General features: G+C 41.9%; 1 protein-coding gene across 2 annotated transcripts in view; it reads right to left on the bottom strand.

Annotated features, from left to right (window-relative positions):
• Positions 1–19,851, bottom strand: part of PDZD4 (PDZ domain containing 4) — a 271,045-nt gene that overhangs the window by 250,558 nt on the left and 636 nt on the right. The gene's annotated exons all lie outside the window — the stretch shown is intronic.

Raw genomic sequence — 19,851 nt, 5'->3', positions numbered from 1 at the left:
CGCCTTAAAAATCCATCCAGACTGGCAGGAAATCCCGCAGTCTATTACATTTAGCCCTAGCTGCAAGAGGACACATCTGTATATGTAGAGATAAATAATAATAACAGATAGAATATGACTGAGCTGAATACAACAGACAGGCAGTTTGCTGCTGCTGAGCACTTGTCTCCCTGACTAACTAACCCCGCTGTGCATATCACAGAAGCCCTGAAAGCCTCTATGTTAGAACACAGGTGTCAAAATTTAAAATCATGGCTCTTTTCTAACATGGTGTAATCCCAATGCCCAGAATGCAGATAGATAACGGTGAGTATTTTAAACGTAACCCTACCCTTATCCCACTCCTCCTGCAGAAGAACCCTGACTATTCTCTCCCACAGCCTAACCATCCCCTCCCATAGCCTATCCCTACCCCCCCCCCCCACAGCCTAACCCTCCCCCTAATGCCTAACCCTCCCCCTAGTGCCTAACCCCAACCCTCCCCCTAGTGCCTAACGCTATAACCAGGGCCAGAGTAAGCCTTTGGCGGGCCCTGGGGGGCACCTAAGAGAGGGGGCCCTCATATCAGCACCGCCCCCCTGGCATTGTGGCACCCGCTGTATGTGTGCCTCCTCTTCCTGCACCTCCATGAATGGCAGCAGTGCAGGTCGTATATATAGATAGATATAGCTATATAGATATTTATGTGTATAGATATCTCTCTATAGGGATATGCATATCAACATACCACTCTATTATATGTAGTAAATGATTATGTTGCCACTCCTTCCCTCTTTCCCCTATACCAGCAGCAACTCATCACCTCGGCTTCTTATATATTTGATGGAGAAGCAGAGTTCGTCCCCGTGCAGCAGCTCCAGTGGGGAACCCCATGACACAGAGGACCTGGGGTTACTGATCTCCTAGGCCCCCCACTTCCGGTGCGGCACTGTTGCAGCACTGCAGATCAGTGGTTAAGATCCGACCTGTGGTGTGCGGCAGGGGGTCCTCTTAGATTGAGGGTGCCCAGGGTACTTACCCCCTGTGACCCCCCCTGTAATCCGGCTCTGCCTATAACTAACACTAGTTCTAACTCTAGGATCCGCTGGGATCCTGACTACATCCCAGATTTACAGTGTCAATATTAATAAATGCTAAACCAGCGTGGTGTTTTCCGTGTTACTGTACCTTATCCCACCAACTGCTGTTCTCAAACTTCAAACTCTGGGCTGCAACATACATAGACCATAATTCTTTTGAGATCCAGGCCTATTTATCACAATCCGTATTTTTAACACAGTTGTGGAGAAAATTTATGAAAATTCACAAAGCGAAGATATACATTTTTTTATGGATTTACCATTATTTTCATGCCAAGACACAGGCTCTGATAGGTGCCCACCCTGGCAAAGATCGGGAAGCAGCAGCATTTTGAACATGCTCTGGATACCCGAAGTTGCCCACAGCCTTCTTGCTTTGGGCTAATGCCAACTGAAGATGACGCTAGTTTCCGGAGCCAAACACTTGGAGCTTAGTAAATCTGGCAATTTAGCAACCTCCATAGGGGGCTGATTTTGTGATAAAAAATGCTGGGCTACAGCATTCGGGTATACTTGAAATGTGCAGATATCCCTGGAAAATGTTTCCAAGGTAACGCTGGACTGGTATACAAAAAATTCAGTAAACCCGGATGGACTGGCCAGCTCAAAGTCCAGCTCTTACCCCCTCTGAGAACCACTGAGACAAATTGGAGCGACAGGTGCATTCTAGACCGACTCGACCTGCTTCAGTATCGCAGTTGGTCCAGGAACTTGTGGGCAGTTTGCCAAGAAGGGTGTCTGCAGTAATCGCTGCACGTGGTGGATCTACAAAGTACTGACATCAATAAATTCTCATTAATCTATTTGCTGTCAGTGCCCAATCACTTTTGACTACATAGGGCTATATTCAATACCTGTCAGACCCTTTCTGATGGAAAGGATCCGACAGGTCAGTATTCAGTGCCGCGGCCAAACCCGAGAGGTTTGGCCCGTTCCCAACACTGCCAATCCAATTTTTTCTTTTACTCGGTTTGACATTGTTGGAAACCTGTCGGGTTTGGCCGTGCTTCCGACAATACATGCGTCTCGGCAGCTAAAGACAAGGATCCACGTGTATTCCGACAGGCTTCCGGCAAGTCGTATTTCCCGATTTGTTGGAAAAAACGGGGCCCAAGTGAATAGTTTGGAACCCCTTCCGACCAAATCTGTCGGAAGCTGCTGTCTTTCCGACAAGACGGCAGCTTCCGATACTTATTAAATACAGCCCATAGATGTATCAACACTGGCCTCAGTATGCCCTGAAAATGGGGCAAACACGCCCCCTGTTTCCCGTAATGCTGGTCGCCACTACGACTGTCGTAGATAGACACTACGACTGTCGTAGATGCACATGTTTCCAAACGGGTCCTGCTCATGCATAGATCAACAAACATTGGAAATGAACTGTATGTAAACCATCAGGATTGCATATATCTCTGAATTAAGCCCTAAGACGGCAGAGAAGATGATAATAGCCAAATACATAATAGAACAGGCTGACCCCATGGGCTTAATATCTGGGTTTACGCCATAATGAACTAGCAAGGTTAAGGAAGAAATGTCAACTTAAATAGGAAATCATGTCAAGATGTTAGCCGGGATGCGGTCATGTGACTGGTGGTCTTAGCGTTCACCCCCACTCTCCTCGCCGGCCATCTAACAGCCGGGATCCCGACTCGGTATGGTGACTGCCGTTCTCCCAACTGTCGGCCACCCGAACTCAACCCGGTTAGCCCCGAAATGAACAACAGTTGGGAATTATTAAAGAGCAGACATCCAGCAGTAAGACCGCAAAAGGAATGAGCCCCACAGCAAGGCCGGATATGGCGAATGCAGCCAAGAGAAGACTTGTTAAAGTCCTAATTGGATATTCTTGCACCCGGTGACAGACGTAGAGTGTACCGGCGCCAAACAGCTCATCCAACAAATTTATCAGGATTAGGCCGGGGAAGTGCGGTGGCAGGAACTGTGTGGATGACAAATAATCTTTGCATAGTGCTGAATAAGTGGCAGTGCTATAGAAATAAAAATGTATATAATTATATTTTGAGACAGGTTATTCCACATATTTGTCACCAAAGGACAGGTGACAATAAAAACACTGTATATACACAGGTCTTTTGTCTTTACCGTGCCCTACAGCCTCACATTATGGTTGCAATAATGTCACTCCAAGATAAATTCACTATCTCACTTAACCACAGTTAATGCATTGCAAATCCACCTCTCACCCAAGACATGATGTATGTTACATAGAACGTTTTATGTGACCATCACTACATATCTACAATAGGTGCACATATAGTTTATCTTGTGGCGCTTGAAGCATGCTGTTAACCCCTAGGTTGCCAAATGACACCTTCCAAAAGTGCTTCATTCACCCCAGATCAATCAGAACACGGAAACAGCACTGACTCCCACAATGAATGAGTTATCAAGGGCTGATGTTGAGACGTCCTTTATTTTTATTTATTTTTTAAAGCTCAGATTATTCCAGAAAGCGCCTGCTATTTCTAGCGGAATGGCTTAGAATGCATAAAAACAGATATTAACCTGCAAAGGGCAGGAGGAGTGCGGTAGTTTTGCAGCTTTAGAATGCAGCGCTCTGTGTCACTGCAGTGAGGGAGGGAATTGGGGGAAGGAAAGAGAAAGAGGGAGCGGGGGGGGGGGGAGAGCTGGAAAGAAGAGGATGGGGTAAGGCACTGGCTGATTCGTTAAAGAGTAATGAAGACATTATAAGGAAAGAGTACAAAGAATACAGCGGGGGTAGGGGTGAGGGGGGGGGGTAGTGGAGAACGGTGACAAAGAAAGATTTTTATAGCTTATGAAGACAACTACGGTCGACAACAAATGCAAACACTGTACGTCTGTGATGTATAGCTGCTGTATTGGCTACAGTTAATTACTGAAACAATTAACCTCGGAACTGCATGATCACACCTACGTTAGCTGGAATAATGAGCAAATGCCAAGAACACAGACTTCAGGAGGGAGCGGAATAGTACTTTGTAGCATGCTTAGTTTATGTCATTTAATTAAACTTCCTAATCTATTGGTATAAGAGCTGAATCCCCTTTATTGGGTTCTTTTCAGATAAAGCTGAAAGCCTTATGACAGCAATGCATGAAGAACAAGCCAGCAATTCAGTCATAAAGATTGAATGTTTTCACTATGCTCAGTTTTATGTTTCATATCAATAATCGATCCCAGGATGCAGTGCAGGGGTGGTCATGATTGGTCCTCCCACTTACACCCCGTAAGTGGAAGGACCAATCATGAGCCACAATCAAGAGGTGGCAGCTTGTGGTTGGTCCTTTCACACACGCCTCTCCTCACTGCCATTTAAAGATTGTTAACAACATGTGAATTTGTATAATTTTTTTAATTAGCAGAGGTAACATTTTCTTTAAATAGCTTGCTAGAATAATCATATCTTTATTTTATGTTGATTAAATAGAGTAAACAATAAATAACTGGTAAAAATTGGATTTTTAAAGTTTAATATTCACACATTTAGCATGGCTATAATCTACCTTAAAAGTGTACACAGTTAAAGTACCAACGAATCAGCTCCTAAATGTTATTTTTCAAAAACACGTCAATGGTGCCATCAAACAGATGCTCTTAAAAAAAAAAGAATTGCACTACCTGTGATATTAGATTTAGGGAGATTTAAAACAAAACAAACAAACAAAAAAAAACGTTTTTGCTTCAGAAATGAATGTGGCAAACAAAGTTTGCTTAAAATTTCCAGTCTAACTCTATATGGGAATTGTTAGAAGAGGAATCTTCAACAACATGGCTTCTCTAGGGATGCTTCATGCTTTGACCAAGATGGCCACCAACAGTGTATCTTAGCATATACAGCGCTATTTAGTCACTGTGTTTGATTCGGCGGAGGACCGCTGTCCTTCTCTTAGCTCCGGAGACCTGCAACTTGTCAAAGTCGAAAAATATTGCAGTACACACATCACGTACAAACTACACACACATGCCCACTGCGCGTGCACTTGTTCTGCCGTGCGTGCACATATCTGCAATTTGCGTATGGTCGCTCCCGCGGTCCTGCGCATCGGCGCGTGGTATGGGTATTTACGGCAGAGTTTATGTACGCATGGAGAGCCATCAAAACACATTACATATTTAATCCAAATAGTGCACAATGTACACAGTCCCCTTGCACCACATCAGAAAGTTATAGCTGTTTAAATGGTTGCAGAACAAAGGGATTCACCTTTACAGGATAAGAGGGGACAGACTAAGGTTATAAGGTGGTATTTGGTATCCAGCTGTAGGGTATTTTAAGGGTAACATTTCGGTGTTGGTCTGCAGAAGATCGCATGTTCCTGCGGATAGTTATGTGCAGAAGCAGAATATAGATATAAACTGTATTTACTGTATATTATGTATGCGGCGGGAATCCAGAGGAGACCACCCACAAGAGCAGATGAGAAAGACATCGCCTACCTTTTCAAATCAACCTATGACCTCTCCTGTACTGTAAAAGTGCATTCCTGTGTCCAATGGACAAAGGGATTACAGTATCCATTGTATTGCTTTTGGAAGAATTGTATAAATAAAGCCTGCTGCAGCCCGGCCACACACAAGACTCACAACGTTATCTATTTGATGATGGAGGACCGGTCCAGGAAGTGCACGCGAATATACTCACGTATGTACATTGACTGTAGCCATTATTCTGTTATATATTGTCTTGTATTGTAGCGTATAATTTGTATTGTAAACCCCCTTTCAGAAATAATCCACTGTGGTGTCGGAACCCAGCGGTAAAATCATAATTGGTGTCGTGTCCTCATTGCCCTGCTAAGGTTTAAAGTGTATTATTATTGCATAGCATTGCTGTAGAAGGTTTAAAGTGTATCTCTGGGTGTGTACGCGCAGTGAGTACTTTGTACCGTCAGCGCGGCGTGTGTACGCAAAGTCCGTACACTGTACGGTACTCTGTACGCTAATAGCGTAAAAGGTGCGTAGAGTGTGAATTAAGTATAGCGGCCGCAGCAGCTAAAGGTTTAAAGTGTATTTACGGTGTGTTTAAGGTATAGCTTTTATTCCTGTAAAGATAATCTGCTTTATCAAACTTTACCCAGCTATTGCCACTAGAACCCTATACTGCTACCTGAGACAAGCAACATTCACCGGCTGATGAGCTGTCTACACTCCTGATTGGCTACATGCTCCACTTAATCTGATAACCCGACAGTGAGTACGGCTGTACCTTTACTTGTGCAAAATAAACCACATTGCCTGGTTTAGCCACTAGACGGGCCATTGCCTGAATTACAAAAGCTGGTGTGTACAGTACTCTGCTTAACACCAAAAAACTGCATTCACATTTAGGGAAGGCCATCGGCCATCGATGATTCGAAATCATTGATGGTCTATGACCGATGTTAACTACTTTTACCATTGATTGGGGAGAACCAGATGGTTTCCCGCCATCAATGATAAAAGAGCCATCAAATATTTTTGTCTCCAGGGTGTCAGGGACACGGAGCATAGCTCCACCCCCAACACCCACGAAGCCATGGCCTGGGCCCTAATTGGCCTGCGACTCACTCGATATTTAAATAAGGGTGACCATCGATGGGCAAAACCATACAGGTTTGGTTTTCTACCATTGAGGTTATCCATCAATGGTACCATTAACGTATAACCCACCCTTACTTACTCACAGTCCCAACAGGACTGAAAATAAATTATACAAACCTATCTAAAATGCTACAGAAACCAGACATTTGTTGTTATCTGTTAGTTAAATAACTCTCTGTAATTCCTTTACTTTTGTTTTAAATAAAAACCATTGTTAAATTCATGTCCTTTTTCATAATGCAATGTATCATAACTTAGTGATGAAGTGTGGAGATCCATTAAAACAATGGGGGTCATTCCGAGTTGTTCGCTCGTTGCCGATTTTGGCTATACTGCAATTAGTCGCTACTGCGCATGCGCAAGGTTCGCAGAGCGCATGCGCTTAGTTATTTTACACAAAAGTTAGGTATTTTACTCACGGCATAACAAAGCTTTTTCATCGCTGTGCTGATCGTAGTGTAATTGACAGGAAGTGGGTGTTTCTGGGCGGAAACTGGCCGTTTTATGGGAGTGTGCGGAAAAACGCAGGCGTTCGAGTTGCAAAACGCAGGAGTGGCTGGAGAAACGGGGGAGTGGTTGGGTAAACGCTGAGTGTGTTTGTGACGTCAAACCAGGAACAAAAAGGACTGAGCTGGTCGCAGTGTAGGAGTAAGTCTGGAGCTACTCAGAAACTGCTAAGAAATTTCTATTCGCAATTCTGCTAATCTTTTGTTCGCACATCTGCTATGCTAAGATACACTCCCAGAGGGCGGCGGCTTAGCATGTGCAATGCTGCTAAAAGCAGCTAGCGAGCGAACAACTCGGAATCACCCCCAATATATTTACCTGGGCTAGAAGCCATGGCTCAGTCTGTCAGAATTGAATTGGAGCAGTGAGTGGGAAAAAACTTCTCTCAATATAACGATTATATTATCTAGACTACAGGCAGCGGTGCAAGTATGCGGGTATGGGTGGGTACAGCGTACCCTTAAGAATTTCGCCGTGGGTACACAGTACCCACACCGACGGACCGCCGCTCGCTACCGCTGATGTGAGGGGAGGAGAGCGCAGCCTGCGCCTCTCCTTCCCCTCAATGTCTTCATTCAAATCAGCGCCGCCCGTGAGCCAATCAGAGCTTGCGGAGCTTTGATTGGCTCACGGATCGGCGCTGAATTGAACTCACCTGCCGGAGACTGAGGGGAAGGAGAGGCGCAGGCTGCGCTCTCCACCCGTCACACACGGGAGACAGGAAAGCAGCAGCGGTGAGCAGGGGAAAGGGGGGGGGGGCTGCTTCATGAATACCTGGCACTGTGGGGGGCAATGTATATCTGGCACTGTGGGGCATTCGTGTATCTGGCACTGTGGGGCATTCGTGTATCTGGCACTGTGGGGCATTGGTGTATCTGGCACTGTGGGGCAACGTGTATCTGGCACTGTGGGGCAACGTGTATCTGGCACTGTGGGGCAACGTGTATCTGGCACTGTGGGGGTCATATGTGTATCTGCCCCTCCCCCATATGTGTATCATGCCCACATTTTCATTGACCATGCCCCATATGACATTTGGCCACACCCATTTTTTGGTGCGCGCACACAGTACCTGTAAGACATTTTTTCTACTTGCACCACTGACTACAGGGGAGATGTACTAAGCAGTGAAAAGAGTGGAGAAGTAAGCCAGTGGAGAAGTTGCCCATGGCAACCAATCAGCTGCTCTGTATCATTTTATAGTATGCAAATGATAAATGTTACTTCAGTGCTGATTGGTTGCCATGGGCAACTGCTCCACTGGCTCACTTCTCCACCTTTTCACTGCTGATTACATATCCCGCTAAGAGCTCTGCGGCCACTTCTCTGCACGGCAGCTAATCTGATTGGTCCCCTGGCTGCATGTGACAGGCACTTCTCTGCTGAGAATGAGTAATTTCCTTACTTTTCCCCACATCGGGTACAGAGACTAAATGGTAAAGAAGACTCTTTATAAGGAACAGAAAAAAATAAACACCCTCAAGGTGGAGGCTGCACTGTCTGGAGCTCCCACTAGGGCCACATATAACAAGGACAAGGGCCTTGGGCCGCAGGTTGTGCATGGCTGTTTTAGGTTTTGCCCCTGATGATTTTTAGGTACCATGGGGGTCATTCCGAGTTGATCGCTAGCTGCCGTTGTTCGCAGCGCAGCGATCAGGCTAAAAACCGGCATTTCTGCGCATGCACCACAATGCGCACGCGCGACGTACGGGTACAAAGGCATTTGTTGTTTTGCACAGGTTCTAGCGAAGTTTTCAGTTGCACTGACGGCCGCAAGAAGATTGACAGGAAGGGAGCGTTTCTGGGTGTCAACTGACCGTTTTCAGGGAGTGTCTGCAAAAACGCAGGCGTGTCTGAAAAAATGCAGGCGTGGCTGGGCGTTCGCTGGGCGGGTGTATGACATAAATCCGGACACGAATAGGCTGAAGTGATTGCAAGCGCTGAGTAGTTTCAGAGTTACTCTGAAACTGCACAAACTGTTTTTGCAGATATCGCCTGCACAGGCGTTCACACTTCTGCTAAGCTAAAATACACTCCCCAGTGGGCGGCAGCATAGCGTTTGCACGGCTGCTAAAACTAGCTAGCGAGCGATCAACTCGGAATGACCCCCCATGTGTTGTTTTTCTGTTGATATTTTTGAGAGTTACATTGTAATTGTTTTCATTGGTGGAACTTGAAGGCAGGACAGTTTGGCATATCCACAGAGGACATTACATAAACTTAATTTATTTTCTGCATATGAGTTTTAAGTCCCTGGTGGAGATATATCTAGCACTGGAGTCATAGGCAAACACAGGGGGGGTTTCCGGATGCCCAGAAACCCCCTCCTCTTGGACAGCAGTTCAAATTATAACAGCAACAGCAAGTGGTAGCAGCTTCTTCTACCAAGTTTGCTGTGTGTGTGGATCTGAGTCCTCAATCAGTGCACTGGACCAGAGAGCAGCTGCCAGGAAGAAGAGACAGGAGCCTTACCATGAGGTGGGAGAATGTGTGCTTAGAAAGTGCAGTTCTGTCTCCTACTGGTTCTCTAATGTTTGTATATTTATTCGTTATGGGATGTTTAATCTTTTACTGCCCATTTATTTTATTTATATTAGTTAAATATGTTTGATATAGCCTATACTATAGACCATAGGTTCTCAAACTCGGTCCTCAGGACCCCACACAGTGCATGTTTTGCAGGTAACCCAGCAGGTGCACAGGTGTATTAATTACTCACTGACACATTTTAAAAGGTCCACAGGTGGAGCTAATTATTTCACTTGTGATTTTGTGAGGAGACCTGCAAAACATGCACTGTGTGGGGTCCTTAGGACCGAGTTTGAGAACCTGTGCTATAGACTATAGTGTTAAATATTAATAGTGTAATCCATACAGTATCCAATGTATAAAAAGATTAATGTGTACATTAATGTCCAAGGTCGGTACTAGGTTCTACTGTTCCCCAAGACTCCCGCACTTGCTCCAATGTTCCGCAGAGTGGGCTATTGTGGATTGCATTTGGGAACCCCCCTCTAAAAATCCTGAGTTTGCCACTGGGAGGGGAAAGAGATAATGGGGCAGATGTATTAATCCAGAGAAGGCATAAGGAAGTGATAAACCAGTGCTATGTGCAAGGTGATAAACGAACCAGCCAATCAGCTCCAATATGTAAATTAACAGTTAGGAGCCGATTGGCTGGTGCATTTATCACCTTGCACATATCACTGGGTTATCACTTCCTTATATCATCTCCAGGTTAATGCATCTGCCCCAAAGTAGCAACTGTAATTTTTCATATTCAGGGGTCTATTCATGAAGCAGTGAAAAGAATGGAGAAATTGCCTACTATGGCAACAAATCAGCTTTGAAGTAACATTTATCAAGTGCATTCCATAACATTATACGTAGCAGTTGATTGGTTGCCATGGGCTACTTCTCCACTGGCTCACTTCTCCACTCTTTTCACTGCTTCACGAGCAGACCCCACAGCCTGTAACATTGCAGTTAGGAGCTGATTGCTTGGTATTTTATCTCTCTCCATGTTATCTCTCTACAAGGTTTGATACACCCCCAACCCTATAGTCTGCAGCCTGTAACCTGAATTAAGAACTGCCAGACCACCTTCCAGTAGGATGGTTTAGAAGAAAAGTTTTCCAGGTACACAGGGTTGATGTATAAAGCAGCGATAAGATTGAAGAAGTGGCTCATTGTGACCTATTAGCATCAAAGTAACATTTATCAATTCTATAACCTATCTATAAATTCCATAGCATTCTTTAAAATGAGAGGTAGCTGCTGATTGGTTGCCAGTGGCCCTATGACACTGGTCCACTTCCAGTGAGAATGTCCTGTCAAGGACATGTGATGTTCACACGTTCATGGATAGCCATGAATATGTCACATGCGCTTATAAGATGATCAACATGGAGAGAAGAAAGTGAATGTAGAAGAAATGTATTTATAGTGTTTAATATGTAGTTCATATTAATAGGGTCAGTACATTAAAAAAAATATACAAATAAATGAGTTTTATTAAAGTTGAATTACATTTCAATAACTATTAAAATCTATTTGTAAAATATATAGAATGTAGCTTGTTGCCATAGCTTGTGCAGAGTGATGTTGATTTGTCGTGAAAACATCTGTCTAAAAGTATCGAGACACGAAGCCAACATGACTCAATCAAATGATCCGACCCTCTGTTTGACCTATGATTGACTCGTGTGTGATCAATTGGAGATATCAATAAGTTTTGGCCTGTTGGGGGTCGTAGAGAAGTGGTTTGAAATTCACTAATTTTCAAGACATTTTAATTGATTTCTGAGACTGAGTTACTGGTGTTTCCATGTGGGAATCGTTTAATACTCTACTTGGTTGATGAGTATTCAGTTAATTGAGTGATTATTTTCTTATTAATATGGTGATCAGCTGTAATAAAGATTGTTTTTATTTGTAGCAGTCGGTCGGGGAACGGAGCGGCGTTATGGGAAATTGTTATATTTATCAGCTTTGATCGACCTCAAGGTTATTTACCAACAAAGTGCAAACGTGCTAATATGTAATAACAGCTAGCAAAATAATCTGATATTTGCATTTATTGTCCAGATTCTACTAGAATAACCAGATAATTATTGTTTGAAAGACAGAATAACCAGATTTACACAAAGTGACTATATTGTACGTGCTATTTATACTCTGTCAGATGTGGGTTCATGTAAATGAAAAATTGCATGGTACTTTCCCACTGATCCTTGTAGCGTGCTATGTTTCACGTGTGTATAGTATGTATGTTGAACTCTCAGGCAGATAACTGATTGATATTAGTTTGGAATTGAACGACTCATGTATCTATTTGCAAAAACATATAAACCAAACACCATTAGGAACTAAAGAGCTACGCCCACTCTGCAACTGACAATATCCTATCACTTGCATCTGCTGCAACTCACCAATGGTTAGAGCGTTCTAGATGGAGTCCAAAGCTGATTTCACCTTGACTGAGTAAAAAACATGCAGTCCCACGTAAGTTAATGGATACACGTTTGACCAAAATTAAACCCAACTAGAACTATATTTTGGATTAGTGTTAAGCAGAAAGCCATAGTATGCAGGAGTAATCTCATTTTCTGGCCTGTAGTTAGTCTGCTCTGACTAGTAAAGGATCTCATGCTGTAGCTTTTATATTATCTCCTGCTCTGACCATTAGAGGATCTCCTTCTATCACTATTAGAGGATCTCCTGCTCTGGCCATTAGAGGATCTCCTTCTCTGACCATTAGAGGATCTCCTTCTCTAACCATTTGAGGATCTCCAGCTCTGATTGTTAAAGGACCTCCTGTTCTGACCATTTTAGGGTCTCCTGCTGTGACTGTTAGAGGATCTTCTGCTCTGATCACTAGAGGATCTCCTGCTCTGATTATGAGAGAATCTCCTGCTCTGATCATTAGAGGATCTCCTGCTCTGTCTGTTAGAGGATCTCCTGCTCTGATCGTTAGACAATCTACTTCTCTGACCATCAGAGGAACTCAAGCTCTGATTGTTAGAAGTCTTCCTTCTCTGATCATTCGAGTATCTTCTGCTCTGACCGTTAGAGGATCTGCTGCTCTGACCTACTGCTCTGATTGTTAGAGGACCTCCTGCTCTGATCATTAGAGGACCTCCTGCTCCAACCATTAGAGGACCTTCTGCTCTGACCATGGAGGATCTCCTACTCTGACTATCAGAGGATCTCCTGCTCTGACTGTTAGAGGATCTCCTGCTCTGACCGTTAGAGGATCTACTGCTCTGACCGTTAGAGGATCTCCTGCTCTGACCATTAGAGGATCTCCTGCTCTTACCATTACAGGATCTCCTGCTCTGACTGTTAGAGGATATCCTACTCTGACCGTTAGATGATCTCATGCTCTGACCGTTAGAGGATCTCACGCTCTGACCGTTAGAGGATCTCCTGCTATGACCATTAGAGGATCTCCTGCTCTGACCATTAGAGGATCTACTGCTCTGATTGTTGGAGGATCTCCTGCTCTGATCATTAGAGGACCTCCTGCTCTGACCATTAGAGGACCTTCTGCTCTGACCATGGAGGATCTCCTACTCTGACTATCAGAGGATCTCCTGCTCTGACTGTTAGAGGATCTCCTGCTCTGACCGTTAGAGGATCTCCTGCTCTGACCGTTAGAGGATCTTCTGCTCTGACCATTAGAGGATCTCCTGCTCTTACCGTTACAGGATCTCCTGCTCTGACCGTTAGAGGATCTCCTACTCTGACCGTTAGATGATCTCACGCTCTGACCGTTAGAGGATCTCACGCTCTGACCGTTAGAGGATCTCCTGCTCTGACCATTAGAGGATCTCCTGCTCTGACCGTTAGAGGATCTACTGCTCTGATTGTTGGAGGATCTCCTGCTCTGATCATTAGAGGACCTCCTGCTCCGACCATTAGAGGACCTTCTGCTCTGACCATGGAGGATCTCCTACTCTGACTATCAGAGGATCTCCTGCTCTGACCGTTAGAGGATCTCCTGCTCTGACCGTTAGAGGATCTCCTGCTCTTACCATTACAGGATCTCCTGCTCTGACCATTAGAGGATCTCCTACTCTGATCGTTAGATGATCTCACGCTCTGACCGTTAGAGGATCTCACGCTCTGACCGTTAGAGGATCTCCTGCTCTGACCGTTAGAGGATCTCCTGCTCTGGCCATTAGAGGATCTGCTGCTCTGACCATTAGAGAATGCCTCTGACCATTAGATTGATCAGAGGTTCTCAAACTCGGTCCTCTGGGGCACACACAGTGCATGTTTTGCAGGTCTCCTCACAGAATCGCAAGTGAAATAATTAGCTCCACCTGTGGACCTTTTAAAATGTGTCAGTGAGTAATTAATACACCTGTGCACCTGCTGGGTTACCTGCAAAACATGCACTGTGTGGGCTCCCGAGGACCGAGTTTGAGAACCTCTGAGATTGATCATGGGACCCAACATACTGGGGAGAGAAGATAACTAAGATGTTTGTTAATGTATTGATCTTACTTTACCTAGCTCCTTATCCTTTAATAAATATATGTGGGCTCTGCATTTTAATACATGCCAGTAGTTATTGCTGAATGTTTTTAGAAGAGATACAGTATATCAAATCAACCATAGTATGTCCCTGGATTGATATAAAAAAAGATAATGTTATTATAAATTATTAATACAAAAGGTAGATGATAAAGAACTGAAGCCAAATGACATGACAACGGTTGCAGAGCACTTCATGCTGAGGCCACTCTGGCCCACCACACACACACACACACACACACACACACACACACACACACACACTATATATATAAATGGGAGGAGCTCAACAATCCTCATTATCTCACTGTCCTCATGTTGCATCATTTGTCTCAGATTAAACTCATTCTATCTGTACTTTTCTAAACATTATTTCTTTTTATCACAGAAGTTATTTGAATGTTTTTTGTTTGTGTGAATGTGAGGAATGATATATTTGTAGATCAGGAAAGATAGTCTTAGAACCCAGAGCAGAGAACTTACTTACGTTTCAGAATTCCATTTTCAATGACATACATATATTTTATTCACATACAAAAAAAAAAATGAATATTGTATGTTATACCTTTTGCATAGAATTGCAAAAAAAAAAATAAAAAAATATGCTTCAAATGTCACACATTGCTGCTATAAATGTCACACATTGCTGCTATACTTCCATTTAAAAAAAAATGATCACAATTTTTTTTGCATGCTGAAATCAGAGCTCACCCATGAGCAAGACTACTTAGGCAATTTCCTTAGATTCCAGATGTTAAATGCCTCAGTTATCAAATCGATGGGTTGGAAAAATTATCTCCCTGATAGTTGTGAGTTAACAAGCAATATTTTATATACAACTTCTTCACACCCTCCAAACAGTAGAAGCATAGCCCTATACAGCTAGTTTTTCTTTTACCACATCTTTAAATAAATAAAATACATTTCAGTGTGTAGTCTTGACACAAGGAACAAGGATTCTTTATATATATATATATATATATATATATATATATATATAATTTTTTTTACAATAGTGCTACTTGTATTTTTTCTCTCTTGAATTGTGACTTAATGTGTATCATGCTGATTGTGTTGTTATCTGTGCAAGCACTCTACTTGTCATTTACTAGCACTAATTCTCACTCACATGTCACCTCTGACAGTCAGTTATATATACGTATTCCATCAGCATTTAGCCTTGCTGTCAAAACAATTCCATCTGTATTCAGACAGAGGAAAGAATTTCCTCTGTGAGTGGATATGTGTGTGTGTGTGTGTGTGTGTGTGTGTGTGTGTGTGTGTGTGTGTGTGTGTGCAAAGTATGTATGTGTACTATATATATATATATATATATATATATATATACATATACTGGTTTCTGCTAGAAAATAGCACTATATATATAGATAGATAGATAGATAGATAGATAGATAGATAGATAGATAGATAGATAGATAGATAGATAGATAGATAATATATATATATATAGTGCTATTTTCCAGCAGAAACCAGTATATATAAATATATATATATATATATATAGTACGCATACATACTTTACACACACACACACACACACACACACACACACACACACACACACACACACAGTACATGAGTTGTAACATTGTATACATAACCAGTAGTAGTTGGACAAATTATTTAGTGCATGCTCTAAGCTGTAGAAATAAACATTTGGGAAATGATATATTAGATAAATGAATACTTCTGAAGTTTTGTGAATACTGTAATTAGAATTGGTATGTGGTCTCACTACACCAGGCTGAGGCATTTTGTTATCTAGATAAACCACCTTAAATATTACACAGCCTTCAATGATTCAGGAGTAATACCATTAGCAGTAAGCGCACACCTCTTAATTAAAGAATTAAGTTATTGTTTTACAGTTAAAATAGCAACAGCGGTGTGTCCCCAGCAGGGCATTTAGTAACTTAACCTTTTATGTTCTATAGGATTATAATGTGTTGCTAAGCAAAAAGATGACAGTAGAGGAGAGTTCTGCAAGCATCCCTATTGTTACTCGGTTTCAGCACTGCGGATAGCTCCCTGGGTACTGCAATGGGATTTTCTCCGAAGGCAGAAGAAACTGCTGTAAGGATAGGATCCATACAATACAGTATATAATAGGGTTCTATTATTCATACACCCATGTCTAATCTTTCCATTATAGGTCTTCCATTGTTTGATTAACACCTGAAACGAACATTTTGGCACACAAAAGACGATTCTTCCTTATGCACAAAGAACTCACAAATTCCCGAGCTACTTTACTCAACACTGTTTTTAAAAATACTTTAACATTTAAAAAAAAAAAATTCTTTAATTAGATTTATTTGTATGGTTTTATGGCACTAATAGGCAGAGCTGTTTTATGATAACAGTGCAGAGTTTTTCAGCAGCCTGGAATTATAGCTCACTTTATGTCTATTGTTTGACTGTTACAGTTTAAATAATCTATAAAGCACGGATTATTATAGGTCTATAATAGACTGTCATATATGCAAGTTAAACTCCATATTGCTAAGATCTTTCAGATCAATCCCAACCGTGTAAACATTTCTTTAATTCTATAACGGACTTCCCTCTTTGAAGTATTTATATGACGGTTTCTATGGCAGCAATCTATGTAAGTTTTGCAATGGGAAAGGTATTGGGAATTAAGGCGTTGGCAATAGAATATGTATATAAAACAGGAGAGAGAAAGGGTTTTTCCTGTAGCTTGTGTTTTTGGGTGCTTTTTTGTACTGATGATCTACTGAGAGTACTGTATCTTGTTCACCTCTATTTCAAACAGGAAATTGGGATTCCCTTTGAGTCCATTAAAATCACCAGACTGATTGTAGTGGGTAGATGCATTAAAACAGCTGTAGGATGTTTTGCGCAACAGTGCGTCAAAAACCTAAACTCTATAATGTGGTACAGTTAATGTGACAAATTTGAGTTTGAGTGAGCACTGTAGAATGTTACATACAGTTTCCCAGCAAAGTCGATTTATATATATATACTGTATGTTTTTGGTTGGAGCACCTGGGACCTGTTACGGAGGTACAGTGATTCCAGTCATGTATCTCCCCCTAGAGCAAGCAGGAAGCAGTAAACAGGAAGCAATGAGAACACTTCCTGTTTGTCGTTGACTAGGGCCCAAAACTCTGTGTACGGTATATCATATATCACAATTTCTTCCAACGTGTTTAATTTCCATATTTTCCATTGCAAAGAAATCTATTTACAATATATGAAACCATGAGAATAGATCCAATGTTGCATGCTACCTATTTTTACTCAGGGCTTGATTGCAATACTAGCCATGATTTTAAACTGTAGCAAAATATAAATTTATTGTTGCCATAGCAGCAACATTGACAGTTATGGACCAATAAAAACTAACCTTAGACTATATGATACACTGTGAAGTAGCAGGTATGTGGGTATAAATATATATTAGAATGATTTTGCATTTTTTTGAAAACAGGAAAAAGAGAATTGGTAATCCAGTGAGGTAATAATACTCGGTCACACTTCAAACATCCTCTCCAGATTCTCTCTCATCTTGCTCACAAGTCCCTCACCTAGCTTTCTATTCCAGTCACACAGTGCTCCGGGACCGGAGTCACAAGATTCATTATTATAGGCTCTTGCCAGAGGAATCTCAGAGAAGATTTAAGGTGGCTTTAAATGGATAATAAAAACCCTCCTTACTGCCACTATAAAACCTCACCAGCAGGATCAGGGACAGAGAGAGCAAGAGAGAGAGAGAGAAAGAGAAAGAGAGAAAGAGAAGGAGAATGGAAAAGAAAGACAGAATAGAAAGGACATATGACTGCATACATACACAAAGGGTATAAATATTGCTGAAGAGGAACAATGTAAAATAAACATAGAAGCGTAGTGAGGAGATGGATGTAAGCAAGGATGGTGATGAAAGGTGAATGAGGAAATTACAACAAAATGGCTATTGGGTGTGGGAATAAGTGCTGAACCATGCAGTAGAGGAGCTTGGCCGGGGTGGATCAAGGAAGGGAAAGGTCAGATAAAGAAAATAGAAACTGAGGGACAATGGATCATAAAGCGATACACTGGGACTGCCCTAAGTTCCCTACAGGGGATAGCAGCATACTGATATTCTTTGAGTCCAAATTTAACCCATCTACAACCACTTAAATAGACGGGATCTAGTACACCATTTAGGGCTTCAATAAAGGTGCAGAAATTGTATAATGAGCTACAGACAGATGCATGAATTGTTTGTGATAGATATCGTGTTGCAAATATGAGGTTAAGATTCCAAATGAATGAGAACCATAATCCCATTGTTAGCAGATGAGCAGTGAGGAAGGGAGTTGTTGGGTTTAAAACGAGTTAATACACTTGAACTTAAAACAAAAGTATGTATCTAGTCCTGGTTGTGCTGGAGTATCTTTATATAAGGCAATTACATCTTGTAAAAGCAGGGATATACCCTCTTAGAGACTGAAGATATTGCAGCTTCTATTCCAGTCCCAGACCACCCACTAAATTAATTAACCAATCATTATGCCCACTCTCACTCATCCTTTAATAATACCAGCATACAGTATTCATACCCAATCAGTAATATACCGCTATACATATATTTCCGCCTACATACAGTATATATATATATATATATATATAGTCACTAAACATATAAACATGTGCCAAGGATGCATTTACAGTCATATAGTCATAACAGAATTTTTATTTAACCACAATGAGTATTAGAAACATAGAAACATAGAATTTGACAGCAGATAAGAACCACTTGGCCCATCTAGTCTGCCCCCTTTTTATCCTTTAGGTAATCTAAACCCTTTCTGAACCTTAATTCTTTATAGAAACATAGAATTTAACGGCAGATAAGAAAATTGAAATTTTAATTGAAGACACTGTATTCAATTAATTACACATAGAGCATATAGAGATTTATTAATATCAACTACGCATAATAACATACCCAAATAAAAGCAAATACATACATTTATGTATGTGAGAACATGGCTACATCCGTGAGATAAAACAAAATACCGTACGTGTGTTGAACTCAACCAAAACACAAGTCTACAAGCGATTCCAACCTTGTGCGAAAGTGAGTGGTTGTGCAGGACACGTGAGTGGTTTTTTGTCGCACGTGTATGTATCTATGAAAGTGTGAGAATGTATGGGGGCGCAAGCAAGCGTTTGGTTGCAGAACTGAAATATAATGACTATTAGAGTATATGTGTCTGTGACATTATAAATACATGTTTATAGTATAAAATGACACAACCTTCATGATATTGATGAGGATATTCCCAGCATATATCTTCCCAAATTCCCTTATTTACAGCCTTCACCCTGTTTACCACACCCACCCAGCACCTGTTTATTTTTATATCTTTGATTGTTTATAATTTGTGTATATTTCTACTCATTCCCATTGCTCTTCTTGAGTTATTCCCTTCCCCATGCTTATATTTTGCTAACGTTCCTCCCACACACCCATTCCCTTTACCTAGCCTCAGTTACCCACATTCTTTTCCCTCTAATGCTTCTACCGTCCTTTTCTCTTACCAAAGCTGCGTCGTTCCCCGTACCTATTAACCCTTATCATGCTTTTTTTTCCCCATTTTTTTTT

This window comes from Pseudophryne corroboree, chromosome 8 (genome assembly GCF_028390025.1).
Source record: "Pseudophryne corroboree isolate aPseCor3 chromosome 8, aPseCor3.hap2, whole genome shotgun sequence".
Taxonomy (NCBI): Eukaryota; Metazoa; Chordata; class Amphibia; order Anura; family Myobatrachidae; genus Pseudophryne; species Pseudophryne corroboree.
Note: the sequence above shows the minus strand (reverse complement) of the source record. Positions and strands in the feature narration are given on the sequence as shown.